Here is a 15,313-nt window from a genome sequence, read left to right as displayed (position 1 = left end):
TTGGAGAACAGGGGGAGAGAAGAGGACTTATGGAACTTTAGGGGAGGCAGCATCCAGGAAAGGGGAGATCATTTGAAATGTAAATAAAGAATACATCCAATAAAAAAAAAGAAGATTTATTTATTTAATGTATGTGAGTGCTCTGTTCTCATGCACAATCAAAGAGGGAATCAGATTCCATTACAGATGGTGAGCCACCATGTAGTTGCTGGGGACTGAATGGAAGAACAGCCAGTGCTCTTACCTACTGGAACTATCTCTCTAGCCCTCTTACCATGCTCCAAGCCTTTTCTTAGTATTTGCTAACCTGTTTTATTGATCATTTAAATCATCTGAGTTTTGCTTGGTTGAGAAACTGTACAGTTTTTCTTTTCACCGTTTCCTGCTTTAAATGTATTCGCCCTTTCTACTTCAGCCTGCTTTGCATTTCTTTTACTAGTTTCTGGAATAAAATGTCTTATTCTAAAAAAAAAAATAAAACAACCCCCCCCAAAATGAAAAAATACATAGTTTTTCTTTCTTTCTTTCTTTCTTTCTTTCTTTCTTTCTTTCTTTCTTTCTTTCTTTCTTTCTTTCTTTCTTTCTTTCTTTCTTTTTTCTATATAACAGTAGTGAACTTGCTGAGACCAAATCAGGACCAAAAAAAAAAAAAAAAAAAAAAACAACCAAAAACAAACAAACAAAAACAAAAACAAAAAAAAACCCAACAAAAACCCTCCTCCATTACTACCATAGCAAAACAATAAAATATGTAGTAATAAACCCATATTAAGAGACAAATGGCCTTTATAATGAAAACTTTAAAATAACAAAGAAATTAAGTACACTAGAAAATGGAAAGATCTTGTGCTATTGGATCAGTAGAAATTAGTAGAAATAGTATCGTGCAAATGGCTACAATATCAAAAGCCACATAGGAAAACCAGTTCCATGGCAAGTACATTCTGAAGGTAACTTCAACAGTTCATGAAATAACACACACACACACACACACACACACACACACACACAATTTTTTTTAACCTCTAAAGAAAATTCAGATTACATATGTGAAAAATTGTATATAACTGGAGATCATCAAGTTAAACACATTAAACCAAATGAATGAAGACAAATATCATTTTTTCCTCACAAGTATAAATATGGATAAATATATATATATATTTAAGAACAGAAGTAGAAAGATGACTATCACAATGAGTGAAAGGATCTGGAAGGATGGTTGGGGGATAAGAAAACAGGGTAATAGCAAGAAAAAAGGAATGACACACATAGTATATGTCCTCTTTCATATATATATAACATGTTTTATTGCTTTTGATATTGGATTTCATTTTCAAATGTAACATCAAAGTGATTGTTTAGCATTCAGTGTATATCATGCAAAGATATATATGTGGGATTTTCAACCATGAAAATAGACACAAAAATCTCATTCTAGAAAATGCTTGTATTCTAGAGCAGGGTAGGATGTTGGTGGAAATATGAAAAAAGCTTTAAAGAGACAATATAAATATGATTATTTCCATTAGTAAGGTTATAGAAGAATGATGTGGTTTAGTTATGAGACTGTTTAAGAAAACAAGTTCTCTGATCCTATGGTTAGTTAAGATTTGACCTGAAATAAGACAAAGAAGGCTGATACAGTGTGAAGAAATAGAAGAACTACCTTTTAAGAATAGGAAAAAAATTAGTGAAATTACAAAAATAGAAGCTAGTATCATAGTTTTGGGATGGAATAAGAGTTAATGTAGTGTGAGGAAAACTGAAAAATAGGATCAGGAAGATGAAAGAGAGTTGTGATTCTTGTAGCATCTTTAAAGGTCATGATACAGATTTTAGGTTTTGCTTTACTTACCACAGGAAGCAATTAGGGTACTTTAAACATGAGAATAACAGTGATAAGAAACTGCTGTAATGGTGTAAAGATGCTGAGTTAGACTGAGATTTTAGCAAGGACAATAAGTAATGACTGAATTCAAGTTTAGGTATAGTTATTGAAAAGTGGAATTGATGATTTTGGAGGGAATGCAAAGTGAAAAATTCTAGAGTGATATAGTAGGCAGAACTGTAGGATGTTTTATTTTTTTATTGTTGTGATGGACACCTCAACCAAAAGCAATTTGGTGAGGAAAGGGCTTATCCTAGGCTTATAGCCCAGCATGTAGGGAATTGAGGGCAATAACTTGAAGCAGGAACCTGGAAGCAGGACTTAAAGCACAGGCCATGGAAGAGCACTGCTTGTTCTTCATGGTTTGCTCAGCCTTTCTACCTACCTAGGAGTGGCACAACTCTCAGAACTCTGGCCTCTCCCACATCAATCATAAATAAAAAAAAATGCCCCACAGTCTTACCTATGGAGGCATTTTCTCGATTGAACATCTCTCTTCCCAGATAACCACGTTCATTTCTCTGAGAGAATTTTATAGGCTGAAGGTTTAGAATAGGGAATCATCAACATACAGATGACAGGTAAACCCTATAAAAAGTAAAGCATCATCCATGATTCATGGAAAGTGTATTGAGAGTGATTGCCAAATCAAGGATTGTGTATATGCAGAGCCAAAGTTCATTAGACTGTGAGATGATCTTAACAGCTGCCAAGTACAAAAATATAGTGTTTTCATATTTGATAAATATCAAAAAAGAAGTGGGAACTTGTAACTATCTCCATTCTCTGGAGATAAGTATGACTTGAATCAGCCAGTGGTAGGAAATTTGAAGTGACTTAGAGTTACAAGTTTCAAAAGTCCATTAAAATATCCAAAGCACTGATCAAATGGCTAGTTTGGTATCTTTTCAGAGCAGAATATTTACAAAGTATCAAGTGTGGATGTGTCATTCTTTCTTAGAAGGAGGAATAAAATAATCATGGGAGGTAGAGGGTGGGAGGGACTTGGGAGGTAGAGAAAAGGGGGAGGGGGAAAAGGCAGGATCAGGTATGGCAGGAGTTGGGGGAAGATGTATGGAGGGTCAGGAAATTGAACAGAGGTGTGTAGCAATGGGGGATGGGGAACTGGGAGTAGCCACCAGAAAGTCCCAGATGTCAGGAAAGCAAGAGGCTCCTAGGACTCTATAGGGACGACATTAGCTGAAATACTCTGCCACAGACCACCCCAGCCAGGAATGGGCATCCCTGGGATGAGGGTTCTTAAAGTCCAGGTGGGTAAGGATTCGATGGTGACAAACAGAAACAAACACAGAGGTAGTTTGAATCTGAGTGTATTTTGCAGCTCTCAAGCAGGGGATTCTATACATTAAATCAAACATGAAACAACTCTTAGAAAACCATATCCAGCAAAACAATTGTGAATAACAACAAGAGTCACTTGGCACAGTAAGGCACAGAAATCATCCAAGCATTACAACTCTGAAACTATGTGCTCAGTGAATCACAAACAGACCAGGTAGTGTCATCATAAAAAAATATAACAATTCTGGAAGGATATATTCAATAGGATGATCATCCAAGGCTAGTGGCATATTCCCAGGAACAGGTTAATAAATCTTTATGGTCAGTGTTCTTAACCGCTGAGCCTACTTTCTAGCCCCTATGAGTCATTACTGCTTAACATCTAATGCCTGATTTTTTATAAATCTTCAAAGCATAAATTCACACTATTTTAATTCTTTCTAATTAAGGCTTTCTTTACCATATACCAAAACCCACCTCCAATGACATATGAGTAGCTATATGAAATTTTGTTGTTGGGAAAGTTTTATCTATCATGCTGATTTTGTAAACGATTTGAAAAGTAAAGCATTGGTTTCCCTGGAGATAAGGTCATGTTAGTGGCCCATCTCAAGGGCGTGGTTTCATACCCATTATTCTTGTTTAAGATCATTGTCTGGGCTACCAGGAAACTATAGGTACGAAAATGAATGAAAGAAAACAAAACAGAAAAATTGCCATGAGAACTACGGCTCAAATGTTTTCTCCTGTCGAGAGTTCCACAACCGGTTCCAGGAGAACTAGTACCAGGTCCAGTTACTAGTGTCTCAGCCAGATGTCTGACCCAGTCCCTGAGATGATCCAAAGACATCTCTGACTTACAGCATCTATTCTTCCCTGAGCTCAGACTGACATAATGCAGATGTACTTTGGCCCTCCTGTGGTCCTTTGGTCTCTACATGCCATCCATATTACCAGGTCAGCTTTGGAGTACTCCATAGAGACTTTCTCTTAAAGTTCCAAAGTTTGAGCAAAGAACAAAGACTCAAAGCTGTATGTTTAAGAAAGGTCCTGGTTGAACTACAAGACAAAGAGATGAAGAGAGATGGCAGAAGAGCAATGGAGAATGAAGATGAGATACACTCAGAAGTGGGAGGTTGAAGGAGAATCTGGGGAGAATGGGGGGGAAGGAGAAGAGGGGATAGATAGAGAAGGGAAGCAGAGACCAGGGCCAAGAAGACTTTCTGCATACGATAGAAGAATAAGAAAGTTTGATCACAGACCTCTCTTAGCTATGTATTTTCTAGTCCTGTTTTTGGTGTGAAGGAAAGGTCACCTCACGGCGGATCCCCGAGGGAAGAGAATTCTCACCAATTTGAAGCCTGGGTCTTCTTCCAGTTCAGTCAGACCAGAGAAGAGAAGATTCAGAGAAGATTTGTCTAACAAGTAGAACTGCTTTTCTGGGCCCATTTGTGAACTGATAAAAGACTAAGTAATGAAAGCTGTTAAAATAGCAGCCCCACAGGCTCTTCCAGTCCACTCCTACCTACTTGTTGCTAACAGGAAGATGAGACCAATGCATTTGCTTAATTCTGGCTTTAAGCATTGTCAGCTTTATCTTGTTGTCTATTAAGTTATTTTCAATATTGGTATTTAAGATCGTCCCTAGGGATAAAGATACTAAGAACATGGATTAGATTCATACTGATCCATGTTTAAATCCAGTGTTATCAATGCTAATTGGACAGATTACTTGATCTATCAGAATCTCTGTATTCTTGTTTTTCATTCTTTTGTTTTTAATATATTTTTTATTCTTGTTTTTGAAATGGGAGTCAGAACTATATTGTCTCCTAGAATCATTTTGAGAATTGAATAAAGCAACGATGATTGTTATTGAGATAGTTATTGCCTGTTAAGTGCTCAGGAAGTTGTAGCTGCTGTTTTTCTTACAGTGTGTTAGTTACTTTTCTCATTGTTGTGACTGAGTACCTGAGAAAAAGGAGTTTGAGGAGAGGCTTTTGCTGCCATCACCATTCATATCCTGCCAACCAACTATATATTCACTTTTGTCCAATGATACTTCTTTCAAGTTCTTTAGTTTGCTTTACAAATTCATATTTTGGATTTTTCTTTTCTGAATTGTTCTTGCCCCATTCTACACATGGCAGTTGCTCATCATTTAGAACTCAGCCAACCAACACAATCTCTGAGAAGCCTCCCACACGATTCCCAGTGGGTTGGGTACTTTTCTGATCTGCCAAAGCATTCTCAGCTTGCTTAATCGAGAGCTTATCATACTATACCTTTCTTGTTCCTGGGTGTATCTGTTTTGGCCTTTAGACAGTATTTTCTTTAAAGGAAAAGTTGTCTCCTGTTCATCACAGTAGTTCTAGAATATCAAATGTTTTACATTTATTAGACTCTCAGTATTATGTGCTTGTTGTAATGTTATAGGATTTTTACTTTAAATGTTTTATTTATTTTGGCCAATGCCTTAAACAGTACATATGGTATTTCAGTGTGAGGGTATCATATATGTATCATATAATTATCATATAAGACCTCCATAGAAAGTGAATGGAAAAATCCAACTGGACTTGTGGTGACTAATGAGTCCATAAATGCTTATGTATACCAAGTAATGAAATAATTAGAAGTTGGATGTGAGAAAAAGCTTCTTCAAGAAAGACTTTTGCTGATTTTGATTATGAAATGGTTTCCCATATTTCTCCCACCTCCTCTTTGCCATCAGGAGGCACAAGGGGTTGAATTAGACCTCACCTCATGGTTGTAGAAAAAGGCTTCATTCAAAGGAACCATTCAGAGAGTTTCATAATATGTACAGTGAAGTTGGAAACAGAGAACAACTGAAAAGTTAGCCTTTCTGATGCTTTCCCATGGTAGGAGCTAACCTCTAAAAAACCAAAACAACCTAATCAAAAATGGGATATAGAGCTAAACAATGAATTTACAATAAAGGAATCTGGAATGGCCGAGAAGCACTTAAAGAAATGTTCAAAGTCCTTAGTGATCAGGGAAATTCAAATCAAATCAACACCAAGATTCTATCTTACACCAATCAGAATGGCTAAGATCAAAACTTCAGGTGACAGCACATGTTGGTGAGGATGTGGAGAAAGGAACACTCCTCCATTCCTGGTGGGATTGCAAACTGATACAACCACTCTGGAAATCAATCTGGAGGTTCCTCAGAAAACTGGAAATATATCATCCTGAAGACACAGCTATACCACTCTTGGGCATATATCCAAAAGATGACCCACCATACCACAGTGTTCACTGTGTTCATAGCAGCCTTACCTGTGATAGTCAGAAGCTGGAAACAACCCAGCTGTCCCATAATAGAAGAATGGACACAGAAAATGTGGTTCATTTACACAATAGAATACTATTGAGCTATTAAGAATGAGGACATCATGACTTTTGCAGGCAAGTGGATGGACCTAGAAAGTATCATCCTGAGTGAGGTAACTCAGACTCAAAAAGACATGGATGATATGTCTTTACTAATAAGTTGATATTAGTCAAGAAATACTGAATACCCAGGATACAATCCACAGGACTCAAGACGGTTTACAAGCTGAATGGCTCAAGTGAGTATGTTTCAATACCACTTGGGAGGGAGAAGAATGCAAGAGAGGGGGCAGAGGGAGGGAGGGACCTATGTGGGAGAGGGGAGGATGAGGGCAAAAGGGGAACGTGATCAGGTATTGGTGGGGGCAACAGGAGGGAAGCCCTGAGGACCAGTAGAATGAAAGGAAATATGCAATCACAGGGGGTGGGAGGTGGCGGGACCCTCTAGAAAGTACCAGAGGAGGGGGGGGGTGAGAGACTCTCAGGACTCAAAGGGAGGCACCTTAAATGAAATGCCCTATAGTGGGGAGAAGGAACTTGCAGAGTCCACCTTTAGTAGAAAGGGCATCAAGTGAAGGTATGAGGTTGCCATCCCATAGTCAAAAACTCTGACCCAGAATTGATCCTGTCTAAAAACTGCATAGACAAAAATGGAGACTGAGGCAAAGGAGATCCAGTGAACGGTCCAAACTGAGATCCATATCAAGGGGAGGCTCTAAGGCCTGGCACTATTACTGATGCTATGGTGTGCTTACAGATAGGAGCCTAGCATGGCTGTCCTCCAAGATCCTAACAAGTAGCTGACTGAGACCAATGCATATACTTACACCCACCTATTGGACTGAAGCTGGGGACTCCTGCAGTTGAATTAGGGAAAGGCTGGAATAAGTTGAGGAGGAAGGTGACCCCATAGGAAGACCAGCAGTCTCAACTACCCTGGATCCCTGAGATCTCTCAGACACTGAACCACTAACCATCAGCTTGTCTGAGCCCCTGACACATGTGCAGCAGATGACTGCCTGGTCTTGCCTCAGTTTGTGAAGATATACCTAATCCTCCATAGGCTTGAGGCCCAGGGAGTAGGGAGGCCTGGTGGGAGGGGGAATCCTCTTAGAGATGGTGGGAGGAGGAATGGGATGAGGAACTGTATGAGGGTGGATGAGGAGTGGGGTAATGACTGGACTGTAAAAAATTAAAAGTAATAAAAAGAGAAAGAAAGAAAACAATACATCACAGTCCAATAGTATATCTTAGCATTGTTCAATACCAGAGTTATGGTTTTTTCATTCTACAAATATATTTCTCCATTACATGGCATTTTAACAACACTATTTAGAATTAAGATCAAATAAAGTTTATTCAATAGAAACATCTGTTTTACTGATTACTTGGAGCTGGCCTTGTTTTGAAATTTTAGGCTCTTTAAAAATATTAGTTTACATTTACTTATTGTAAATGTGCATATGTGTGTTTGTGTGTGTATGTATGTGCGTGTATGCAAGCACAGCACACTGTGGAAGTGAAGAGGACAACAACTGTAGGAATCAGTTCTCTTCTGTCGCATGGGTTCTGGGAAAAGAACTCGGCATATTGGGTTGCAAATGCCTTTATCTGCTGAACCATCTTGCTGGCCTTCTTGAACTGTTTTTAAGGTATTCTTAACTAATATTTAATTCAATCTTTCTAAACCCAGGCTTATGACATTTACCTGAGAAGAGTGAATGAAGACTTATGTTCCATATGACTGGTATTAGAGACACTGGCTGGAGTCTAGCCCCCAGGGTTCATTTATGAAAGAAACACTAAAGACAGGAGTAGGAGAAAAAATGTGTTGAAGGAAGCATGAGGAATGTGAGGGAAAGGGGGCAAAGTAGTTTCTCTATTAATAAAATAGTCCTTGCAAAGGAAAAATACAAGTTAAAGATTTTTTTTTTCTGTATCGTGACTATGTTAGATAAGAAAAGCTCTTCCAGATTAAGAAACAAAACATTCAAACTTTTATATTGGGTTTGCTAGAACTGTAAAGCCCTAAACAATGATATTGCAGAGTCATTGACTGCTGAGTCATAAGACAGAGAGTTTTATAGTGAAGAAGAATCTTATAGAATAGCTAAAAACTGAATCTACTCCTTGGTGTTTATTTCTCTTTGGGTGGAAATTGAAAAACACAATGTAAAAATGTGGAATGACTGCTTATGATTGAAAAGGGAACACCAAGCCCTCCCTGAATGTATAAGATGCCAGGAGGTTCTAAAATCTGACGATCAAACAAACATATCACTCACAGGTTTTGGCCAGCATAAAGAAGCTTTCCTTGGAAATCCCCAATGCCAAGAAGCAGTTACAACTTGCATGAACACAAAGTGTGAGGTAGAATCTCAGGGTTGTTTTGATTTTCATTTCGCTGATAATTAAGGATGGTGAACATTTCTCTAGGTGCTTCAGAGCCATTCAAGTTTCCTCAGTTGAAAATTCCCTGTTTAGCATGTATCCCATTTTTTAATAGGGTTATTTGACACTCTGGAGTCTACCTTCTCGAGTTCTTTGTATATATTGGATATTAGCCCTCTATCGGATGTAGGATTGGTAAAGATATTTTTCCAATCTGTTTGTTGCTGTTTTATACCATTGACAGTGTCCTTTGCCTTACAGAAGCTTTTCAGTTTTATGAGGTCCTATCTGTCGATTCTTGTTCTTAGAGTTTAAACCATTGGTGTTCTATTCAGGAAATCTTCCCCTGTGCCCATGTGTTCAAGGTTCTTCCCCACTTTCTCCTATAAGCTTCAGTGTATCTGGTTTTATGTGGAGGTCCTTGATCCACTTGGACTTGAGCTTAGTACAAGGAGATAAGAATGGGTTGATTTGCATTTTTCTGCATGCTGACCTCCAGTTGATCTAGCACCATTTGTTAAAAATGCTTTCTTTTTTCCACTGTGTTTTTAGCTCCTTTGTCAAATATCAAGTGACCATAGGTGTATGGGCTCATATCTGGCTCTTCAATTCTATTCCATGGAAATTCCTGCCTGTTTCTGTACCAATACCATGCAGTTTTTATCTCTATAATAGAGTTTGAGGTCAGGGATGATGATTCTCCAAGTAGATAATTTGTTTTGGAGAATAGTTTTTACTATCCTGGGTTGTTATTCCAGATGAATTTGTAGATTGCTCTTTCTAGCTCTATGAAGAATTGATTTGAAATTTTGATGGGGGTTGCTGTAGATTGCTTTTGGTAAGATGGCCATTTTACCATATTAATCCTGCCAATCCATGAGCATGGGAGATCCGTCCATCTTCTGAGATCTTCTATGATTTCTTTTTCAGAGTCTTGAAGTTCTTGTCATACAGATCTTTCACTTGCTTGGTTAGAGTCACACTAAGGTATGTAATATTATTTGTGGCTAATGTGAAGGGTGTCATTTCCCTAATTTCTGCCTCAGCCTGTCTATCATCTGAGTAGAAGAAGGCTACTGATTTGTTTGAGTTAATTTTATGCTCAGCCCCTTTGCTGAAGTTGTTTACCAGGTTTAGGAGTTCCCTGGTGCAATTTTTGGGGTTAAGTATATGATAATATCATTTGCAAATAGTGATACTTCGACTTCTTCCCTTCAAATGTGTATACTTGGACATTGCCTAATTGTTTTGGCTAGGACTTCAAGTACTATATTGAATAGATAGGGAGAGAGTGGGCAGCCTTGTCTTGTCCCCAATTTTAGTGGGATTACTTCAAGTTTCTCTTCATTTAGTTTGATGTTGGCTACCAGTTTACAGTATATTGCTTTCACTAGGTATAGGTTTAGGTATGAGCCTTGAATTCCTGGTCTCTCCAAGACTTTTATCATGAAGGGATGCTGAATTTTGCCAAAAGCTTTTTCAGCATCTAATGAAATGACCATGTGGTTTTTTTCTTTGAGTTTGTTTATGTATTGGATTACATTGATGGATTTCTGTATATTGAACCATTCTTGCATACCTGGGATGAAGCCTGCCTGATGGTGGTGGATTATCATTTTGATGCATTCTTGGATTCAATTGGCCAGAATTTTGTTGAGAATTTTTGCATTGATATTCATAAGGGAAATTGGTCTGAAGTTCTCTTTCCTTGTTTGGTCTTTTGTTGGTTTAAGTATAAGTGTTATTGTGGCTTCATAGATTGAATGGGGTAGTGTTCCTTGAGTTTCTATTTTGTGGAATAGTTTAAAGAGTATTGGTATTAGCTCTTCTTTGAAGGTCTGCTTGAATTCCCCACTAAATCCATCTGGTCCTGTTTTTTTTTATTTATTTATGTTTTTTGTTGGGAGACTATTAACAACTCCCTCTATTTCCTCAGGACTTATGGGACTAGTTAGATGGTTTATCTGATCATTTTTTTTATTTGATATATTCCTTATTTACATTTCAAATGATTTCCCCTTTCCTGGATCCCCCCTCCCCGAAAGTCCCATAAGCCCTCTTCCCTCTCCCCCTATTCCCCAATCCACCCCTTCCCACTTTGCTGTTCTGGTATTCCCCTACACTGCTGCACTGAGTCTTTCCAGAACCAGGGGCCACTCCTTCCTTCTTCTTGGGCATCATTTGATATGTGGTTTGTGTCTTGGGTATTCCAAGCTTCTAGGCTAATAACTGCTTATCAGTGAGGGCATACCATGAGTGTTCTTTTGAGACTGGGTTACCTCACTTAGTATGATGTTCTCCAGCTCCATCCATTTGTCTAAGAATTTCATGAATTCATTGTTTCTAATGGCTGAATAGCACTCCATTGTGTATATATACCACATTTTTTTTATCCATTCCTCTGTTGAGGGACATCTGGGTTCTTTCCAGCTTCTGGCTATTATAAATAGGGCTGCTATGAACACAGTGGAGCATGTATTACATGCTGGGGAATCATGTGGGTATTTGCCCAGGAATGGTATAGTAGGGTCCTTCTGAAGTGTTGTGCCCAGTTTTCTGAGGAACAGCCAGACTGATTGCCAGAGTGGTTGTTATCTGATCCTGTTTTAATGATGGCACCTGGTATGTATCTAGAAAGTTGTCCATTTCATCCAGATTTTCCTATTTTGTTGAGTAGAAACTCTTGTAGTAGGATCTGATGACTTTTTGAATTTCCACAGTTTCTGTTGTTATGTCTCCCTTTTCATTTCTGATTTTATTAATTTGGGTAGTGCCTCTGAGCCCTTTGGTTAGTCTGGCTAAGGATTTATCTATCTTATTGATTTTCTCAAAGAACCAGCTCTTGGTTTTGTTGATTATTTGTATGGTTCTTTTTGTTTCTATTTGGTTGATTTCAGCCCTGAATTTGATTATTTCCTTCTGTCTACTCCTCTTGGTTGTATTTGTTTCTTTTTGTTTTAGAGCTTTCACATGTGTTGTCAAGCTGCTCATGTAAGCTCTCTCCAATTTCTTTTTGGAGGTACTTAGAGCTGTGAGCTTTCCTCTTAGCTCTGCTTTCAGTATGTTCCATAAGTTTTGGTATGATGTGTTCTTATTTTCATTAAATTCTAAAAAGTTTTTAATTTCTTTATTTCTTCCTTGACCAAGCTATCATTAAGTAGAGCACTATTCAACATCCATGTGTATGTGTGTTTTCTGGTTTTTTTTTTTTTTTTGAACTCAAGACCAGCCTTAGGGCATTGTGATGTGATAGGGTGCATGGAGTTATTTCAACATTCCTGTATCTGTTGAGGCCTGTTTTGTAACCACTTATATGGTCAATTTTGGAGAAGGTACCATGAGGTGCTGAGAAGAAGGTATATTCTTTTGCTTGTGGATGGAATGTTCTATAAATATCTGTTAGATCCATTTGGTCCATAACTTTAGTTAGTTTCACTGTGTCTCTACTTAGTTTCTGTTTCCATGATTTGTCCATTGTTGAGAGTGGGGTGTTGAAGTCCTCCACTATAATTATGTGGGGTACAATGTGTGATTTGACCTTTAGCCAAGTTTCTTTTATGAATGTGGGTGCCCTTGCATTTGGAGCATAGATGTTCTGAATTGAGAGTTCATCTTGGTAGATTTTTCCTTTGATAAGTATGAACTGTCCTTTATTTTATTTTTTTGACAACTTTTGGCTGAAAGTCGATTTTATTCGATATAAGTATGGACACTCCACCTTGTGTCTTGGGACCATTTGTTTGGAAATTGTTTTCCAACCTTTGACTCTTAGGTAATGAGTGTCTTTGTCACTGAGGTGAGTTTCTTGTGTGCAGCAAAATGTTAGATCCTGTTTACGTATCTAGTCTGTTAGTCTATGTGGGGAATTGAGACCATTGCTGTTAAGAAATAATAGGGAAAGGTGATTGTTGCTTCCTGTTATTTTCATTGTTAAAGGTGGAATTCTGTTTGTGTGGCTCTCTTCTTTTGTGTTTCTTGAAAGAAGATTACTTTATTGTTTTTTCTACGGTTTAGTTTCCAGCCTTTTATTGGTATTTTCTACCCATTATCCTTTGAAGCACTGTGTTTGTGGAAAGATATTGTATAAATTTGGTTTTGTCATGGAATATTTTGTTCTCTCCATCTATGGTAATTGAGATTTTTGCTGGGTATAATAGCCTGGATTTACATTTATGTTCTCTTAGGGTCTGTGTGACATCTGTGCAGGGTCTTCTAGCCTTCATAGTTTCTGGTGAGAAGTCTGCTGTAATTCTGATAGGTCTGCCTTTATATGTTACTTGACCTTTTTTCCTTACTGCTTTTAATATTCTTTTTTTTTTTGTTTAGTACATTTGGTATTTTGATTATTATGTATCGGGAGGAGTTTCTGTTCTGGTCCAGTCTGTTTGGAGTTCTGTAGGCTTCTTGTATGTTCATGGGCATCTTTTTCTTTAGGGAAATTTTCTTCTATAATTTTGTTGAAGATATTTGCTGGTCCTTTAAGTTGTAAATTCTTGCTCTCTTCTATACCTCTAATCCTTAGGCCTTCTCATTGTGTCCTGGAGTTCCTGGTTGTTTTGTGCCAAGGACTGACCCAGCCGGGGAGTCACAACCGAGGGAAATTCAGGGCTTTGGTATTCAGAAAGGCACAAGTGCAGCGAGATGACAGACAGACACACCAGAGAGAGGTTTGAATCTGCTGCAACTTTACTTTTTAGTCAGGCATATTTATAATACATTGAGGAACAGATCAAGGTTGGCACACCTCCAGAAACACTCAAACAATTGCTAAACAAGGTACATTTCCATCTTAATTAGAACAGCAAGTAGACATGAGATGATGCCCACAGGAACTCTTACTCTGTGAACCATGATCAAAAGCAAACTATGATCATGAACCTCAGACATATAGTGTTCGATTCTAACTTGTGGTTACTTATTAAAGTTGTGTTAATAATCAATAGAGAACTTGGGCCTTCAGACCAATTCGTATGCTTAAAGCCTTCTTCTGTCATCAAAAGTCAAAATGCTTTAAAAATGAACACATATACATTGCAAGAGCCTTCTCTACTGCCTTGGACAGCAAATACCATGGTGGTCTGGCTCAAGCTAATCTATGTTCATAATCTCAAGAAAGTTATAAGACCTTCTAATCTTCAATATTTTTTATCCATCTATTGCCTTCTTATCATAAGTACCTGTATAAAGCAATGGCTCATCAGTAGTCCTATACTTTTTCATATTGTTTTTCTTCTTGCTACAAACTATTCATCATTACCTTTACTAAGGCTAGTAATAAAGACGGACCCTGTTAAAAAGCATTCCAAGGCTTTCTTTCACTAAGGTTCAATATGAGTTCATTGAGTTTAGGACTGGAAGCGGTAGGCGTAATCGCTACATACTCTTTTTCCTTCCACCGGAATACCAAGTTCTCTTTTATCAATTAACCAGCTTGTAGGCTGGGATCGTGCTGTATAAAAAATTAAGAATAGGAAGAAGAAAGACACAGTGCAGAACCCATAACCCAGGAAGCACAATATCCTTAGAGAACATCAAGGCCCTTTCTTAAGGCCAGAGGTGGGCACACTGCCAGGGACCTCCAGGGAGCCTAGCCCCAAGGGGCATTTTTCTCCCGTCTGCCTTAATGACATACTGTCATGTCACACAGACGACACTGGAGTTGGTGTGGCAGTTCCAGGGTTTTTGTTTTTAAGACGCAACTCTGTTACATCTCGCTTCACCGAGTAAATGGACTTCAACACAAGTCTGAAAAGGCAAAGAAATAACAGCACGACCATAATAATCATGAACATCAATATTCCAATTAAGACAAAATATTTTACCCAATCTAGAGGATTCAAAGACTTAATTCCTGTTTCCAGTCCTTTAGCCAATGAGTCAAGCTGAGTATTATTTAGATGTGCTTTGCTAATTGTTGCAATATCCCTCTGCAATATCTCCATGTCATGAGTAATCTCAGAATCTGCCCAAACTCCCTGTTAATGATTCTTCACCTTTTCCCATTGCTCAGTAGCATTATAAGGTAAAGGTGTTACACAAATATACAGAAAGGCAGCATGGCATGGAGTCTCCATCTTGGTCTTAATATTTACTATATCCTGCCCTAAAGCTAAGACCACCTCTTCTAAAGCATTTATCTTTGACTCTAACTTTTTGTTTATCATTGATTGTTTTGACAAGGCCAATGAGATATTCTTATTTATATCATTGACAAATTGTGCAGTATGCATTTCCTGAATCAAGGCAGCAGTAGAGATGGCAAATGTAGTGAGTATGGCTATGAATGCTGAGATCCCTATGATAAGGGCAGCCACAAATCTTTTTGGTCTTATTAATTCTTGCAATTTCTTTAAAGTCTGTATAGCTGTATTT

At 38.0% G+C, this 15,313-nt stretch overlaps 1 protein-coding gene across 2 annotated transcripts in view; it reads right to left on the bottom strand.

The window, feature by feature from the left end:
- LOC127663687 (interferon-induced very large GTPase 1-like) overlaps window positions 1-15,313 on the bottom strand; it is a 113,141-nt gene that overhangs the window by 30,996 nt on the left and 66,832 nt on the right. Inside the window, exon 1 of one of the 2 annotated variants that reach the window (XM_052155319.1) lies at window positions 5,479-6,967. The exons of the other annotated variant lie outside the window; for it this stretch is intronic. The gene's annotated coding sequence lies outside the window, so the exon portion shown is untranslated. Of the gene's footprint in view, window positions 1-5,478; window positions 6,968-15,313 lie in introns of those variants that run through there. 2 annotated transcript variants of the gene reach the window in all.

Source organism: Apodemus sylvaticus, chromosome 1 (genome assembly GCF_947179515.1).
Source record: "Apodemus sylvaticus chromosome 1, mApoSyl1.1, whole genome shotgun sequence".
NCBI classification, from domain to species: domain Eukaryota; kingdom Metazoa; phylum Chordata; class Mammalia; order Rodentia; family Muridae; genus Apodemus; species Apodemus sylvaticus.
Note: the sequence above shows the minus strand (reverse complement) of the source record. Positions and strands in the feature narration are given on the sequence as shown.